Raw genomic sequence first — 17,369 nt, forward strand, 5'->3', positions numbered from 1 at the left:
AACTGTTATTTCAGCACTATCTAGTTACAAAAGGAAATGCCTCTTTTCAGTCCTCTAACCAGGCTGGACATTTGAATATAGATCCTCTCAGCCTACATATGAAGACAGAACAGCTACGTCTTGTAATGATATAATTCCCCAACATATACAGAATTCACAATAGCTTCACAGTTTGTCCTCATGTTAGTAATTCTGAGTATCTGCCTGTGTAAAGGAGTCAACATTGCCCTCCATATCTCATTTGGTCTGTATTGTATTGACCATGAATTCCTGTTGTGTCCACCAAATTCCCACTGAACTCAATGGGAGTTTTGGGTGGACAAGGACTGCAGCCATCATTTTAAAATAAATAAAAAAATGGAAACTATATGTGGAACATCTTCTAATGAGAAGTTATTTAACTTATGTGTTCTTCAGGTCTGTTCTTCTTTGAGTAACTCAGTCTGTTGGCTGGGAAAAACATCTCTAGGCTTGTATGAAGCCCCATCTTATTTCTGTGTTTTAAAGTATTTTCTGCCTTTACTTATCCCTCACCTGAACTCTAACATACAGCTGTTCATAATTTATGTACAGTAGCTCTGCAGTCTTTAATCTCCATTTTCTTGTTTATGCTGTTAACAACCTACTGGAAAGGCTTTCTACTCCCACTAAAATACATTAACTGCAATGGAGCTTGTTGAACTCCAAAAATGAACTGTGGATCTCGCTGTCCTACACAGTCCTTAAAATATGAGAACACCTAGTCCACCTGACTAACAAAATAACAAAGGAAATGAGAAAGGAAACTAGAAAGGAGCTCTCCTAGAGGGAAGAGTCAGCAACTGGCAGTGCACGCTTCGTCCAACAACTCTGAAATGCCACCAACACTATCATATAAGGATTACTCAATTCTCCATATTTAGCCATTTCATACCAGCTTACCAGCAGCTTTATTTCAAATGCACAATATACAGAAAAATATACAGAAAAATCTTAAATTACATTTACAGTAAATAGAATATCTTGATCTGTGCCTTCTCCGTGTCCTTATATGTTAAGAGTCATGCACAATGATAGTCTTATCTACAAGCCAAGCCTTTTTTTACCTGCAGCAAATCCTGCAAGGGTGAATATAGACATCATGTAACTTAAATGAACATTGCTCCACTTTTTGTTTAAAACTATAGGGAAACTCTTAGTTAAGCAGAAAATAGGTAATATCAATAATACTGTCTCAGAATGCACAATATGCTCCAATATCTTTTAAAGGTGAATGAAAACACTTAAAAAAATTAAAAATGTTTGAGATCCCAAAACAGAAGTTGTTATATTTTAAAATGACAGTATATTTGCAAAGAAAACATTTTGAAAATTTTCCTTCTTTTACTCCAAATACCTGCCAAGACCACTTCAAACTTCTTTTTTCCCTTCAGCATCTGCTGTGATCACTGACAGTTAGTGTGAAGAGTGCTGTTCCTTTGCTTTGCTTCAGGTTCCTGTAAGGTCACCAGCTCTTTAACGGAAAGCACAGGAGTGTGAAGTAATCTTGGCAAACAAAAATGATTTCTGTTAGCTGCTAAAATGATTTCTGTTAACTGCTAACTGTGTACCAAACCACAAGATGGGGGGTGGCAGTTTCTGAAATCAGAGATATTGAAAATGATTGCTTTGAGAAGAAAATCATTGGCCATAGACCATGTCCTTTCTTTTTGGTTTTGTGTTTTGGGGTAGGTTTTTTGGGATGTGGTTTTGTTTTTTTAAAACATATCTTTTAAAAGGACACTGTCAACTTGAAATCTACTAAGTTTAAAAATGGGGTAAAAGTAGTTTCAGGTACTACAATTTGGCCCTAAGCCTCCCTACCTATGTCTGTGGCATTAGAACCACTCTTGTCTATTTTTCCAGGATTTTCTCTCCTTCTTTGCTGAATGAAAGGCCCACCCAAAGTGTGCTCAAAGCACACAGTAAGCAAACTGGAAAATACTACTTTTGTAATTTTTCATTTATAATCACTCTAAGGGTTATAACAGTAGTAGATGGATAAACTTCAAACAGAAGAGCATTTTTAAATGCCTCTGATGGAAGAGCTGCTGCAGCAGCTATCATGGAATCCCTACCTTTTTGAAGTGACTGTTATTTAACATGTTAGTTAAAAAGCATACGACTAAATTTTTTAAAACTGAACCATGTTTTACTATGGCAGGGTGTGTGCTTGAAGCTGTAACCACTACTATGTCAAGGGCAGGACTGAATGATTCCACGCACTCCTTGTGTGTTATATTTTCTGTGAGATTCTCTCCCTTAATCAGTCACAATAGTTTAAGTGGACACACCAAGAGAGATGGCGTTACCCACAAATAAAATTTTCTGCCATGAAGTGATGGTCATAAAAACTCTGGACCAGAAATATTCATAGTAGTAGGGCCATCAGGAGCTCCTTATTGTGTCCTATATTTCCTACGTTACATTGTTGCAGTAAGGATGCATTCCACAGAGGTCACATACAGTTGAATGATATATCAGCTAATATACTTCAACAATTTTGCACTTTCGTTCAGAATGGCTTTAAAGACTTTGCATGTTTCCACCCATTTTAGCTGGCCCTCTGTTGGTACTTGGGGCCAAGGTACCGCCCTTTCAAAGTGGTTTCTTTAGTGGTGGAGTTCATGTTTCGCTTTTTTTTCTTCGTCCCTCTTTTCCAGATTGGGCATGATGATGACATTTTTACGTTCTAGGCGATCTCTGAGTTTTGCATTACAACTTATGTACCGGTACCAATTCTGTTGTTCGATAAGATAATGTCTTGTGATTTAACAGTGCATCATTTCTTGACCGAGGTGTTTTTACAATGTTAAAAATACTGGGACTCTTTTAAGCTGTCGTACTTAATGGGTACTGTTGTTTCCTTTTTACCTAACTGAGAACAAAGCTAAATTTTAAGTAATTTTGTTGATGCCTAATTTATTTTTTTAAAAGCGACGTCCTTTCTATTCGTTTCAGTGAAGCATATCAAAAAAGATTGAGAAAAGTCAAGCCTAAGAAATGTGAAGAAAAAAGAACCTACTGTGTTCAAGCTTTTACATATTTCATGAAGCTGTTGAAAACTAAGGCATGAAAGCCAGATTTATGAGCTTTTTTAAAGTTATTTGTAGATTCCCAAGACAATTGTGTTCCCATCACTTACTGTAGCCTTTAAAACTCAAATGACGCTTAAAAAATTCAAGTTTGGCACACACTGCAGTACGGTTGGGCGTTCTTAATGGCATTCAGCTTCAATTAAGGCGGGGGAGAGAATGTACTCTTGTCTTTGCTAAATAATTATAGTTTGTTTTAGATAGAATAGAAGGACTAGAATATGTATATTTTTAGGATTATAAAACTAGGAGTTACTCTCAATTTAAGATTACTTTTATGATAGGCTAATACAACTGTTTAGGGAGAGACTCTTTTGGGAGCATCTGTGTAACCCGTTGCATTTGCCAGGCTTTTCCTTTCAACAAGCTCACTGATTTTGTTATTGCTGGAATAGGAAACCTTTTTCTTTATCAAAGTATTATTCATCTACACTTTGCCAGGTATAGCAAATCTGATGACAGCACTGGATTTATCATTTACTCCTAAAGGCTGATGGAAGCATTCCCCCTGCCTAAGTCCCCAAAACAAATGTCATTCTTGGAGCTTTCTGCAAAATATCCTGTAATTTAAAATAATAATAATAATGTAGGGCTTCCCAAAGCAACAAATTAAATAAGAAACCTAAGATAATTCACATGATGCCATAATTTTAATATATTTCTTTTATGCAAACATTGCTCCCTTGCCTAGTAACTTGATCTGTACAATAAATTCCAGGATTGTCACTCTGTGTGTCAGCCTGAAGCCTAGAGTGTCTGTTGAGTCAGTGTGAAACAGTTGAAAACAGCTATAAGAAAAGTTGATGGCTCTTTTTGTTCAAAATATCACCAGGTGGAATCATCGGGTTTCATGGTCTGTTACTGGCCAGGTTTTAAGTTTTCAGTCAGTTTGATTTGATGAATTACACCCATGCAGTGTATAGCTACAGTAGTAAGGCACATATCTGTTCCATGCAGAGTCCTAGACCATTGTGCTATCAAAAGTATCAATCGCACCCTTACTGTACAGCTAATTTGCATGCAACAGTTTGACTTGTATGAGGAAGACTGTACATATGGTGGATTATTTGGCCCATTTGCCACAGTTCTTCTAAACCATCTACACAACAACACAGTCACCATGGACAATAACCCTAGACACACTCCATGGCAGCACATACCTCTCATTCGATGCCTGCAGAAATCTTCCAGGCCTGTCCCTCTGTCTGTCTATTATTCTGAAGTCTAGAATGTCTGAGTCATTATGAAGTGATGGAAACAGCTACACACATGGATCAGAGCTCTATTTGCTCAGAATGTCACCTGGTGCAGTCATCACTGGGCCCTGTGAGGACCAGATGGAATGTCGGCTTCCAAAGGTTTTGTGGCTATTGGAATGTGATAGCTGATCAGGGAAGGTGGGAGTAACAAAATGGTGGTTGTGCTTCCAGCCAGGGGGCAGTTCTGTGCGTTAACTTAGGGGAACATGTATAAACATCAACATGGCTCACTACAGCACAGCCCATGGAAACAATAGCCCCAAAATACCTACAGGCATGGCCTTACCTCCACTCTATAGGATTTTCTGGTCAATAATACCCACTGCTTTGTGTTGGGTTCGTGCGTTCACCTCTGTGATGTTTTGTGAGTGTTTCCTGATACAGTGTTCGGTGAAAGGGTATACAGGCATGCTGATGTGAAGACCTGCCACAACTACTGAAAATAATTGATTCCAGGCTGTGCAGAACTGGGTACAAGTGAAAACAGTTCCCATACATCTAGTACGTGGTGGCACCCGTACCAGTACCACTGTAAGCTCTGACCCCACACAATGCCAAGAAAGAAAGCTACCCTCACTGGCCCCAGAGGGTATGTCTACACAGTTAGACGCCTGCGGTTGGCCTGTGCCAGATGACTCTGGCCAAGAGACAGTTTAACTATGGTGTAGAAATTTGGGCTGGAGCCTGAATCAGCTGGCACAGGCCAGCCGTAGGTGCCCAATTGCAGGGTAGACCTATCCAGAGAGCTAAAACAAGGAGAACCCTAAGGAAAAATTAATCAGATACTGAGCACAAATGGTGGATTACCTGGCCCAACTGTCATGCCCCTGAGACAGCACAGGATTTCATCTACTAGTTCAGTGGTTTTCAAATTTTTTTTCTGGGGACTCACTTGAAGAAAATTGTTGATGCCCATGACCCAACGGAGCTGGGGACGAGGAGTTTGGGGTGTGGCAGGGGCTCAGGGTTGGGGGGTGGGTGGGTGGGTGAGGGCTGTGGGGTAGGGCCAGAACGAGGGCATCAGGATGTGGGAGGGGGCTCTGGGCTAGAGCAGGGGGTTGGGTGCAGGAGGGAGTCAGAACTCTGGGCTGGCGGTGCAAGCTCTGGGGTGGGGCCGGGGATGAAGGGTTTGGGATGCATGAGGGGTTTGGGTTGGGAGGCTCAGGGCTGGGGCAGGGGGTTGGGGTGTGGACTTACCTCTGGTGGCTCCCGGTCAGCAGCACAGCTGGGGTGCAGAGGCAGGCTTCCCGCCTGTCCTGGCACCACGAACCGCGCTGCGCCTGAAGTGGCCAGCAGCAGGTCTGGAGGTGCACAAGCAACGCCACCCCCATAGCTCCCATTGGCCCGGAACTGGCCAATAGGAGTGCGGAGCTGGTGCCTGGGGCAGGGGCAGCATGTGGAACCCCATGGCCTTCCTGTCTAGAAGCTGGACCCGCTGCTGGCTGCTTGCAGAGCACAGCATGGTGTTGGAACAGGTAGGCACTAGCCTGCCTTAGCTCGGCAGCACCACCGATGTGACTTTTAAAAATCCCAGTTGGCGGTGCTGACCAGAGCGACCCAGTGCCCGACATGCCACAACCCAGTACTGGGATGCAACCCAGACTTTGAAAAACGCTGTACTAGTTGATATGTAACATTTAGCTGTGTCATACACAGGTTCTTCTTAATAAGTTATGGCTCTATGTTAGCCTGTGGTGCACCTCTCTTAAAGGGCTGCCTCTTGTCAGACTGTAGTCAGCTTGTTAAGTACTCTACATTTCAGTGTCCTGTGTTAAGGCAGATATGTTTATGGTGTTCCTCAGTTTTGTTTTGGGTCAATACATGTTTGTATCTCTTCTTATGTTTTTCTCTAACCAGATTTTGCCATTTACATTCAGTAGTACCTTACTACTCAAGCTGTTCTATTAAAATCAATGGGACTGCTCATGGAGTATGGGAAAACTCAATAAGGGTATACAACTGACATTGTATGAGCTGAGAGGGTAGATCTTATGTGAAAGCCACATGGCAAAAATGGAAAATGATCACAAATAGAAGGGGGGACATATCCAGCAAAGTAGTGTTCCCTATTGCTGTCATACAGGAGATAGACTGTGTGAGAACAATAAGGTTGTTATGCACAAAGGTTAATTAACTAAATTTAATTAAGTCAGCCGTATTTCTTATGGGTCAATCCCAGATTGGCTTTCCTTTCTGTACCTGCATCTTTAGCTGCTATGGCTATGGCTGGCTAAACATTCTCTCACATCTGTCAGAGTTAACCTCATTCTCACTGCTATGTGACAGTGTTTGTAAGGATATTTGTGGTAGTGATGAGCCTTTGCAACCTTTGGTAAAAACATGCTCATTTTTGTATTATATGCCTTTTTCAGTTTTCCATAATGTTCTTAAACAAGTTCTTTGGAAGCTAAAATATGCACCGCTTTCTTATTTCAACAGTTTGTTTATTTTTGGTTCAGCTACTTTTGTCCTACAGCTTGTGATCTAGGTTGCAGGTGGGGAAAAAGGGGGTAAAAGAATGCCTGATGTGAATTTTATTCTCAACTACTTTTGAGGAAGCAGAATCTAGACGCTTCAAGAAGTAGTCCTTATTGAAACTTAAAATGTATTAAACTCCAGAGAAAATCTCTTAGTTCATTTGTAAATTATTGTCAATTGTGTGAGTCAATCACACACAGATGAATTTATTTTATGTTTTTTCTGACCTAGTTGAATGAATGCAAGCAAACAAGCAAGGATGCTCTCATTTAAAGCCATCCATCTTTCTTTTCCTTTCTTGTGGGTAGTTAAGACCTCATTTGTTAATGTAAGTTTGCATATTTAAGTCCCCACGCCTACATAGGTTTCAGAGTAGCAGCTGTGTTAGTCTGTATCCGCAAAAAGAACAGGAGTACTTGTGGCACCTTAGAGATTAACATAACATATTAGAGCATAAGCTTTCATGGGCTACAGCCCATTTCATTGGATGCATAGAATGGAACATATAGTAAGTAGAAATATATATACGTACAGATAAGTTGGAAGTTGCCATACAAACTGTGAGAGGCAAATGTGGTTGTATCTTGTAGCTTGGCTGTAGACAATGGATCGTGTGGTGTGTCCTGGATGGAAGCTGGAGGTATGTAGGTAAGTATAGCGGTTAGTAGATTTCCGGTATAGGGTGTTTATGTGACCATCGCTTATTAGTACAGTAGTGTCCTGGAAATGGACCGCTTGCGTGGATTGGTCTAGGCTGAGGTTAATGATGCTCCAATCCCTCAGACAGAGACAAACACCTACAAGATCTCTATCAAGCATTCTTAAAACTACAATACCCACCTGCTGAAGTGAAAAAACAGATTGACAGAGCCAGAAGAGTACCCAGAAGTCATCTACTACAGGACAGGCCCAACAAAGAAAATAACAGAACGCAACTAGCTGTCACCTTCAGCCCCCAACTAAAACCTCTCCAGCGCATCATCAAAGATTTACAACCTATCCTGAAAAATGATACCTCACTCTCACAGATCTTGGGAGACAGATCAATCCTCGCTTACAGACAGGCCCCCCAACCGGAAGCAAATACTCTCGAGCAACCACACACCACACAACAAAAACACTAACTCAGGAACCTATCCTTGCAACAAAGCCCAATGCCAACTCTGTCCACATATTTATTCAAGTGACACCATCGTAGGACCTAATCACATTAGCCACCCCATCAGCGTCTTGTTCACCTGCACATCTACCAATGTGATATATGCCATCATGTGCCAGCAATGCCCCTCTGCCATGTACATTGGCCAAACCGAACAGTCTTCATGCAAAAGAATAAATGGACACAAATCTGACATCAGGAATCATAACATTCAAAAACCGGTAGAAGAACACTTCAACTTTTCTGGCCACTCAATAAAAGATTTAAGGGTGGCAATTTTACAACAGAAAAGCTTCAAAAAACAGACTCCAATGAGAAACTGCTGAGCTTGAATTAATATGTAAACTAGATAACATTAAGTTGGGTTTGAATAGTGACTGGGAGTGGCTGGGTCATTACACATATTGAATCTATTTCCCTAAAGTTAAGTATCCTCACACCTTCTTGTCAACTGTCTAAATGGCCATCTTGATTATCACTACAAAAGTTTTTTTTCTCCTGCTGATAATAACTCATCTTAACTAATTAGCCTCTCACAGTTTGTATGGCAACTTCCAACTTATCTGTATGTGTATATATATTTCTTCTTACTATATGTTCCATTCTATGCATCCGATGAAGTGGGCTGTAGCCTACGAAAGCTTATGCTCTTATAAATGTTAGTCTCTAAGATGCCACAAGTACTCCTGTTCTTTTCACGCCTACACAGACTTTCACATGAGTAGTTCCACTAAGGTCAACAGCATTTCTCATCTGTGTAAAGTTAAGCATACATTCAAATGATTGCAGGATCGAAGCCTACATTTCGAGGGATTTTCTTAAATTTTCCATAAAAATTAATTTGTGCTGAGACCAAACATGGAAACTTTCAGTTTAGAAAGAGATTTTTTTGGGAAGTTCTGTACAAGTAAAATGGAGTTATAATGAAACTTACTATATCTTAAAGTTAAACTTAAAATTTCTGATGTGATGTATACACTTGAAATACAAACCTTAGTTTTAAGTCATATTGATCTACACTAGGGAAAAGCATATGTGTTTGATGAGCCTAATTTCTTTTCTTTTTTAAAAAATATATAGCTCTCATATATTTATGTTACGCAGTATTTTATAAATTGTTCTGGTTCAGTGGGAAAAAAGCAAATCTAAACTAAAAGTAAGTAATTTTGTTCTGTTTTTTTCTGAAAAAATTTGCTCTGGAGGAAGAAGTGATCCAAACATCTTCAAGTATGATTTTGTATATCTGCCAAACAGTAGATATGTTTGCCAAACATTTTTGTATAGTATTCCCAATACGTCTTTTAGAGAATATATTGTTGAAGTAAGCCTTATTTATCAGTCTATGAGATTTGAGAGAAGTAAGGCTTGTCTGTCAACACATAGTGTAAAGAAACTTTGTTAGTAAAATTGTCTTCATTCTAGTTTTCTTTCACCCTTTACTCTCTTTTTTGCCAGGAAACACTTTCTGTAGAAAACTACTGAGGAAAAAAGAGAAGTATTTTGGAGGAATTTCCACAGTCTTTGCTGTGTATCAATTGTCTTTATAACACATTTCACATTCCTCTTTATGTTGTCAACAGGAGAAATTGGCAGGTAATTTTTCTGTCGCAGATTTTCAAACAGATGCTCAAACTTTTTCAGACTTCCAAACCCATTAATGCACATACATGGATTTGCCCGCGCACAGTCTCCACTTGTGAATTCATGTTGGGATGTTGACATTCCTTTATCAGTCATACAAAAAGTGTGTTAGCATTTCTGTCATTTGAAATCTTGTGCTTCTGTAGTTGGGAAAATGGGAGCCCATACTTTAGCTAGACAGTATTGATAGTTTATAGAAAAACATCAGTTCCAGTTAATATACTAGAATATGGATACGATATTTTCAATAATTTGCACTAAACATTACAGATTGAGTTTTCTTCACAGAATGATAAGTACCTGCACCAGTAACAAAATTCCTTGATGCTAATAAAGGAAAGGTTGAGACGATTGTAGCTATTAGGGCAGACAAGCTGACCCAGGTAATTTTTGCTGAGCATACTGCTATGGCTCTGATCATGCCTGCTGGACTATGCACTCATATGCAACCCCATTAACTTCAACAGAATTCTTCACAGGCAAAGAACAATGTCTACATGGAAGAGCTGGTAAGTTTAGGGGAAATCCAGTTCTTAACAAGATCATATTAGTTATGAAGCACCTAATTTTAAAAATCCACTATTTAGTGCAGCATTCCAATATAGTTTTAAACTAAAATATTTACTGAATAATATTTTCAAGTTTAAAACTGCTTTATAATATTAAATGACCTAATAGCAAATTTCTAAAATAAATAAAGGACAAAAAAGATCAAACCAACTTTTTAAGCACTAGGATATAACAAGTTTGCACTTTACTTTACTATCTAAACAATGACACTGTTTGGTTTTGATCATTTTCATCCTTTTATACTGACATTTAGAAAGATGAAAACCTAGAGCATTTCTCCTTGGACCAACCCAAGCAAGTATATAGTTATGCAGACTTCCTTGATACCTGTAGGATCCTGCAGATTCTTCAAATCCCTCACTGCAGGATAACAGTACTTCTAAACGGCCTTCACTGCATTATACTATTCTTTATCAGAAGCAGGCTGATACATTATTTCACTTTCATGTGTGTGTACTCTTCTTCTTCAAATGTGCCTGGGGTTCCACATATGTGTTTTCCTTTCAAATTTTTAGCAAATGACAGACTGAAAATGTAGGTCAATGTAATTGTAATGTTTCCTATATATGCAATAAATTAGGCCCATATTCTTCCCTAGATGTTTCTGAAGAACGTGTCAGCAAATACAAACACTAATGGCTCAATCCTCAGAGATACTAAGCACCCTTAATTATATTGAATCCCACTGAAATTGTAAACTCAGACCTTAAGATTTCACCAGCAATATTACCCAACTCCATTAAACTCCATTACCATTTTTAGAACTATCTTTCTTGCTAAATTTGTAGCTTAATGGAGCATATTATTTTTTGTGCCTGATTTACCACTCTGTTACATCATAGTTTCATGCTGCTGTAAATCCATTGACTTCAGTGCCATTACACCAGCTTAAAACTGGTATAACAGAGTAGGGAATCAAACCTTCCCCCTTCAGTGGTCAGAGCCTGTTCTGGTTAAAGGAAATGGTTAATTACCCATTGACTTCACAAGCAACAAGATTTGATCCTCAAATGTGTGCCAAAAAATATGTATCTCCTGTGAATGACAAGCATTATGGACAAAACTCTGCCATCATAATTTTGAAAATGTTCACTCTACCTCTCAATTATATAGCTATACATCTTTATTAATAGTAGGTTTTATTTGATGTTATATTTCAGAAGCTTGGTAAATGGACTCAGCCTTCGTGACAGTAGCCTAAATTCAACATTTCCTTTAGTTGAAGTAATTTAGAGCAATATTTTCCCCTTAATCTTTGTGCAGAATTGCATGTTTACTACCATGTTTCAGGCAGGAGAGTACTTCAGATACAACACTGTTTTTCTTATAGGATGTGCATTAACACTTGTGTAGTTCATAGGAAGGGAGCAGTTTCACTGATTAATAATTTTCCAGTTACATCAAAAAAAAAAGTAGTAACATTAGGCATGTCCTTATACTTTTATTACCTGAATTTGAAAGGCCACTCTAGAGTATATTGTGGGGAAACCACATGCATAATTCGCAAAGACAAAAGGATTAATAACTAAAACAAATCATGCTTTTTAAAATATATTTTCTTTGACCTAAATTTGTTTTATACCGAGTTAAATTTTTAGTTAAACTCTGATACCTACTGTACCTTAAAAAGACTTAGAATAACTTGATATTTCATGTAACTTTCGAAAGAATGTTAATGAACTGTGTATGTCAGGTATATGGCCATTTGCTACTAACCTCCCCTCCTGTGCCATCCATCCCTTTTCTCACACTTGACCTTATTCTCCCAAAATCTAAAAAGGAGGCTGAGGGCAGATAGAAAAAGATAGAGATGCAGGTTACTATATACATTTTGTGGGGTCTTATTCCAACCTCACATTGGTGCAAATCAGAAGTAATTCCACTGATGTCAATATTTGCATCAGTGTCGGCAAGATTGGAATCAGCCCTATGACTTTTCTTTTGCAATCCTCACTCATCTCCTCCTCAACCTGATCATTTACCTTCTTTTTCTCTGGTATGACTTGGGCTCCAATCTTACAAATACAGTAGAACCGCAGAGTTACAAACACCAGAGTTATGAACTGACTGGTCAACCACAGACCTCACTTGGAACCAGAAGTATGCATTTTTCTTCTGCATAGTAAAGTTTCAAAGCTGTATTAAGTCAATGTTCAGTTGTAAACTTTTGAAAGAACGGCCATAACATTTTGTTCAGAGTTGAGTTAAGAACAACCTCTATTCCCGAGGTGTTTGTAACTCAGCTGTAGGTGGGTCTGGCCTTCTCCTGTGTCTCACTGAAGGGTCAAGGTCTTGGATTGGAACTACTTTTGTCCAGGGACCTGTTTTCATACATTCTCATAAAGTTCCAGGCACAACTGTAGCACTTGATACTAAAAATGATAGTGTTTATGCAGGTGTCTAGTCCTGGAGTGCTGCAAACTCTTTGATGTTACAAAGACATCTGGTTTCAGAGTAGCAGCCGTGTTAGTCTGTATTCGCAAAAAGAAAAGGAGTACTTGTGGCACCTTAGAGACTAACAAATTTATTAGAGCATAAGCTTTCGTGAGCTACAGCTCTGGGTAATTCAATCTGAAGAGGTGGATTGTGCCATTCAATCTCTAGTCCAAGTTGGGGGTGGTCAAATGGCTTCCAGAGTGTACAATATGTTTTCTCTTCCAAGACTGGTTACCTCCGCTCCTCTATGCGTAGGCTGGCTTTGAAAGCAATGCTAGCCCTGCAGAGTCCTTGTACTGTCTGAATACAGGATTTTCAATTATTTCTAGCTTCTGGATGAGTTTCTCTCCTTGTTGTACACCTGAGCAGGATCCAAGCACAATCTGGCTGGAAAGCTGCACTTAAAAATAAAAGCGTCAGGAAAAGCAAAATGTAAGGTCCAAACAGAAATTTTATTTTGGTCATATTGCACAATATACAATACGCTGTTCCTTTTATTCCAGTCAATATATAGATTAATACATTATTCTGTGATTTTCAAAAGAGGCTAAAGGTAGGAGCTATCTCAAAGGGATTTCAGCATTTTAACTCCTTTGAAAATCCCAACCTTAGCATTTATAACATAAACATACATACCAAACTACATGGATTGTGCAACACAGCTTGACCTAATGTTTCTGTTGGAATCATAACATTTGCATTCCAGACTCTTTGTAATTAGCTGTGCAAATTTTTAACATAACATTCATGCAATTTTTTGCCTTTAATATTAATTTAACCCAAGTGTATTTCCAGTAGTAGGACCCACTGTACAAATAAAACAATTTTTCATTATGAGTCACCTCAACAATAAATGCATTCAGGGAAAATGTTTGAAGAAGTGGAAATACAACGGGCCTTTTAAAATCATGTCCTGTAAAATGTGTGAAACAGCAGGATTACAATCAAGTTAAATTGTACGTCTTCCATCTAAGAAACTCATGTCCTGTTGGGTTTTTAACATAAACAGATCTTGTCAATCCTAATCAGTTTAATCTTGGAAGCCCTAGAGCTCCAGACTGAAAAAAGCAGCATGGCAAGTCGAGCACAAAGGTCCCTTGGAATCAAGTCTGATTGTTAATTTTAGATAAACTAACACTAAATTAATGTCTCTTGGTGATTATTTTTTCTCCTTTCAGATGTAGCTGATTTGTCTAAATAAGCAACTCAGGAGATTAGTAGATGTTCTCAATTCTCTCTAACGGAAGAAGAAGGCTATTTGAGCCACCAATGATAGGATCATGTTTATCATGAGGCTCTGTTTCTGGGTTGTTTTCATTAGAGTATAGTGTATAATTTGTTGAACTTCTTACCTGAATGCTTTTTAGCCGAAGCATTTTTATGTTTGCATCGTGAATACACATTTTGAAATAACTGGTAATTCATGAAAGTGAGTAAGTGCAATCACAGGAATACCAGAATCCTGTCTCTTATTTGCACATCACAGATTACAAAGTGTATTACGGCCTTGAACGTGTACTCATTGAAGTTGGTTGGGAAAGTTCTCTTTGACCTTATGGATGCATATGTTGTTTGAACACTGTACAGTCACATAAGAATAAATAGCTACAACACATTTTTGACCATATTTTAGCCCTTTTGGCCTGCCTTAACTCTATCAGCTTCTGGTTTCTCTAAAATGTCCTGTAAGTAAGTTTATAGAAAATTAACTGTTTGTAGTTTCAGCAGAGCAGCCAAGGATTTCATGAGCATAAAAAGTTATACCTTCATTTAGGACTGACTTCTCTGAAGAATGACATAGATGGAGATTGTGCAACTACTGCCTGTGCTATCTCAGCATGGGCTTTGTTTTTCATTGTTCATCTGGCACTGATCACCAACACAAAGAAACTCCCTTTTATAAAGATAATAAACCTGCTTTGTAATTTTATCTGAGGATCTGAAAGCTCTTTACAAACATTAATTAATCTTCACAACCCCCTTGTAAATTGGATGAGCATTTTTATCCCGACTCCATAGATTTGTAAACTAAAGCACAAAGATCTTAAGTGCCCAAAATGACTCAGTGAGTCAGTGTCAAAGTCAGGAATCCACTGTTCAGATCATTTCCCTATTTTTCACATTCGTGAAAAATTTCCAGCATCAAACAACATCTCAGCTACTCTTGTGCCCAAACTTTTATTTTTGCCTTCATCTCTTCTTGTATTGGCAACTGTAGCTCTTGTTGTTTATTACCTAAGAGCCAGTTCACCAAGCTTCAACAAGGAAAACAGGGACAAAAAATATCAGATAGGTTTGGCAGGTCCAGTTATCAGTTTGTGCATTTATTGTATATGTTGTTAAACCTGAACTAGACTGAGGAGGCGCTGCTGGCATGAGGAAGCTATTTCAATGAACTAGTCAACAAGGACATCTGCCCCCTCACTGATCAAGTGGTATGTAGCACAGTGTCCTCCAAGAACCTATACTTACCCAGGAAACCTAAATAGCAGCTGTTGTTGTGTTTTGTTTTTTGGTTGTTTTTTTTTAATGCCATCTTCTTCCTGTGGCTGGCCATGAGACTTTACCTAATCCTGGCAGACAAAGACTTAGATGTGATGTTCCATATATTTGTGACCTCCAGATTTGATTGCTCTATTGAACTGTACCGGGAAGTAAAATCACAGACACTGAAAAGACTTTAACTGGTGCAACACACATCTGTCATCTTTATGAACATCATTTTGAACCCCTGCCCTAATGCTCAAGTCATTATGTACTGCAACTAATTGGCTTATAAAAAACCCTTTTATTATAGTGGTTTGATTATTTCAACTCTAGACAGTTTAGGGGTATTGGTTAGTCTTTAGTACTTGCAGTAGCAACCTGACCAGAATAGTTCTGAACTTCATATATAAGCTAAAGGAAATGTTTTTTTCATTCCACAGTACTCTATCTATCCTTTCTAGAGTAGTGTTTCTTAACCTGGGGTCCATGGCCCACTGGGGGGCCACAAGTAAGTTTCAGGGGCCTCCAAGCATGGCCAGCGTTAGACTGCTGAGGCACAGGGTAGAAAGCTGAAGCCACACCGCATGGGGCTGAAGCCTGGGGACCTGAGCCCCATCACACAGGGCTGAAGCCGAAGCCTGAGCAACTTAGCTTTGCAGGGGCTCCTGTGGCATGCAGCCCCACGCAATTGCCCTGTTTTCTACCCCCTAATGCCGGACCTGGCTTTTATATGCAGAAAACCTGTTGTTGTGGCACAAGTGGGCCATGGAGTTTTTGATACCATGTTGGGGGGTCTCAGAAGGAAAAAGTTTGAGAACGCTTATTCTCAAGTATACCAAACCTACAAGGAGAAGAAATTTGCTAGACACGTATATCAATCAGCCTTTTTCTTGTTTAATTGTAAGTACACAACCACATTAATAGTTTTAAGGACTGCACAGATTTGTAAAGGACTTCCCTTTTCTCTTTCTATGTTATGCATGGAAAAAGTCTTCTAAAGAGGGAAAGAGTTTGCATGCAAGAGGTACAGTGTGTAATAGTCCCACTATATATACACATATGTTGTTAATTTTAAATCTGGATTTGGTTGTTTTAAGTAATCTTCTGTCCATTCATTCTCTGTATTCTTGGCCCAGTCTGATCCTAGACTGAACAGACTTCTCTGGTATTCTTTTCCATAATTCCAGCATTTCTTCTGCTTAATCCTCAACATGGGGATCACAAAGGGGTCTTTACCCTTACCATGGCATATTTTCCCTGATTCCATGTTCTGGTTGCCTAGGGATTTTTTCACTTCATTATACCTACCAAACCTTTTAAGCAAATATAGACGGTGGACCTGCAGGGAAAATACTGTTTTTTCGTTTTTTTCCCCGAGTTCAGGACTACATTTCTTTTCCTTGAAATATGTTGGGCTGTTTCAGCTCTGCAGCTGGATCCAGCTTCTTCCAACAATACAAATCTATGATGTTTTGAATGTGGCCCTTACACTTAGTCATCTGCATTTTCTCAACCCAAATTGCATGTGTATTATTGTGACTAAGGATGCTGAGCACCAACTTTCATCGAGATTCATTAACATACCGTATCTTACTTTCCTAAGCCCCAGTTTACACTGGAGTTTTTAGCAGTAGTGTAACTAGATAAATATAGTTGCCACCGGTAAACCTGAGTGTAAGCTGCACCAGCACAAGCCATGGATTACAGTAGCATAGTGCATCTTGATACCAGGGGTGAAATCCTGGTCCCTTTTGAAGTCAATGGGAGTTTTGCCATTGATTTCAGTGGAGCCAAGGTTTGAAGCATTTACACATATGCATTGCTACATCAGTGCTAAAGCCCCTACTGCAGACAAGGCCTATTTTTAAAGGTTTCCCTTAATGCCTCTTAAAACTGGCTCAAAGTAAAATACAGGATTAAGTTTATTATGTGTTGGTCTTGGACCTGGGCTTCCAGTGGCTTGGACCTAGGCGCTCTCAAAAGACTTCATGACCAAGATTTACTGTGAACAATGATCTGTCTATAACCAGAAGAAGCAGGAGATAGAGGTTTTTCAGCATCTTGCCCACACTTGTGGAATTACTTCCTACAAGACCTAAAAGCACCCACCATTCTTACCGCATTCAGAGAGAAACACAAAACTCGTCTCATCTACTTAGCTTTTTTATTAAAAATTACTTTGAAAATTCTATTAAACAAATTCCTTCAACCTGTGCTGCAGAAAGG

General features: G+C 39.0%; 1 protein-coding gene across 10 annotated transcripts in view; it reads left to right on the forward strand.

Annotated features, from left to right (window-relative positions):
* The window catches only part of MCPH1 (microcephalin 1), a 229,824-nt gene that overhangs the window by 207,137 nt on the left and 5,318 nt on the right, over positions 1-17,369 (forward strand). The gene's annotated exons all lie outside the window — the stretch shown is intronic.

This window comes from Dermochelys coriacea, chromosome 3 (assembly GCF_009764565.3).
Source record: "Dermochelys coriacea isolate rDerCor1 chromosome 3, rDerCor1.pri.v4, whole genome shotgun sequence".
NCBI classification, from domain to species: domain Eukaryota; kingdom Metazoa; phylum Chordata; order Testudines; family Dermochelyidae; genus Dermochelys; species Dermochelys coriacea.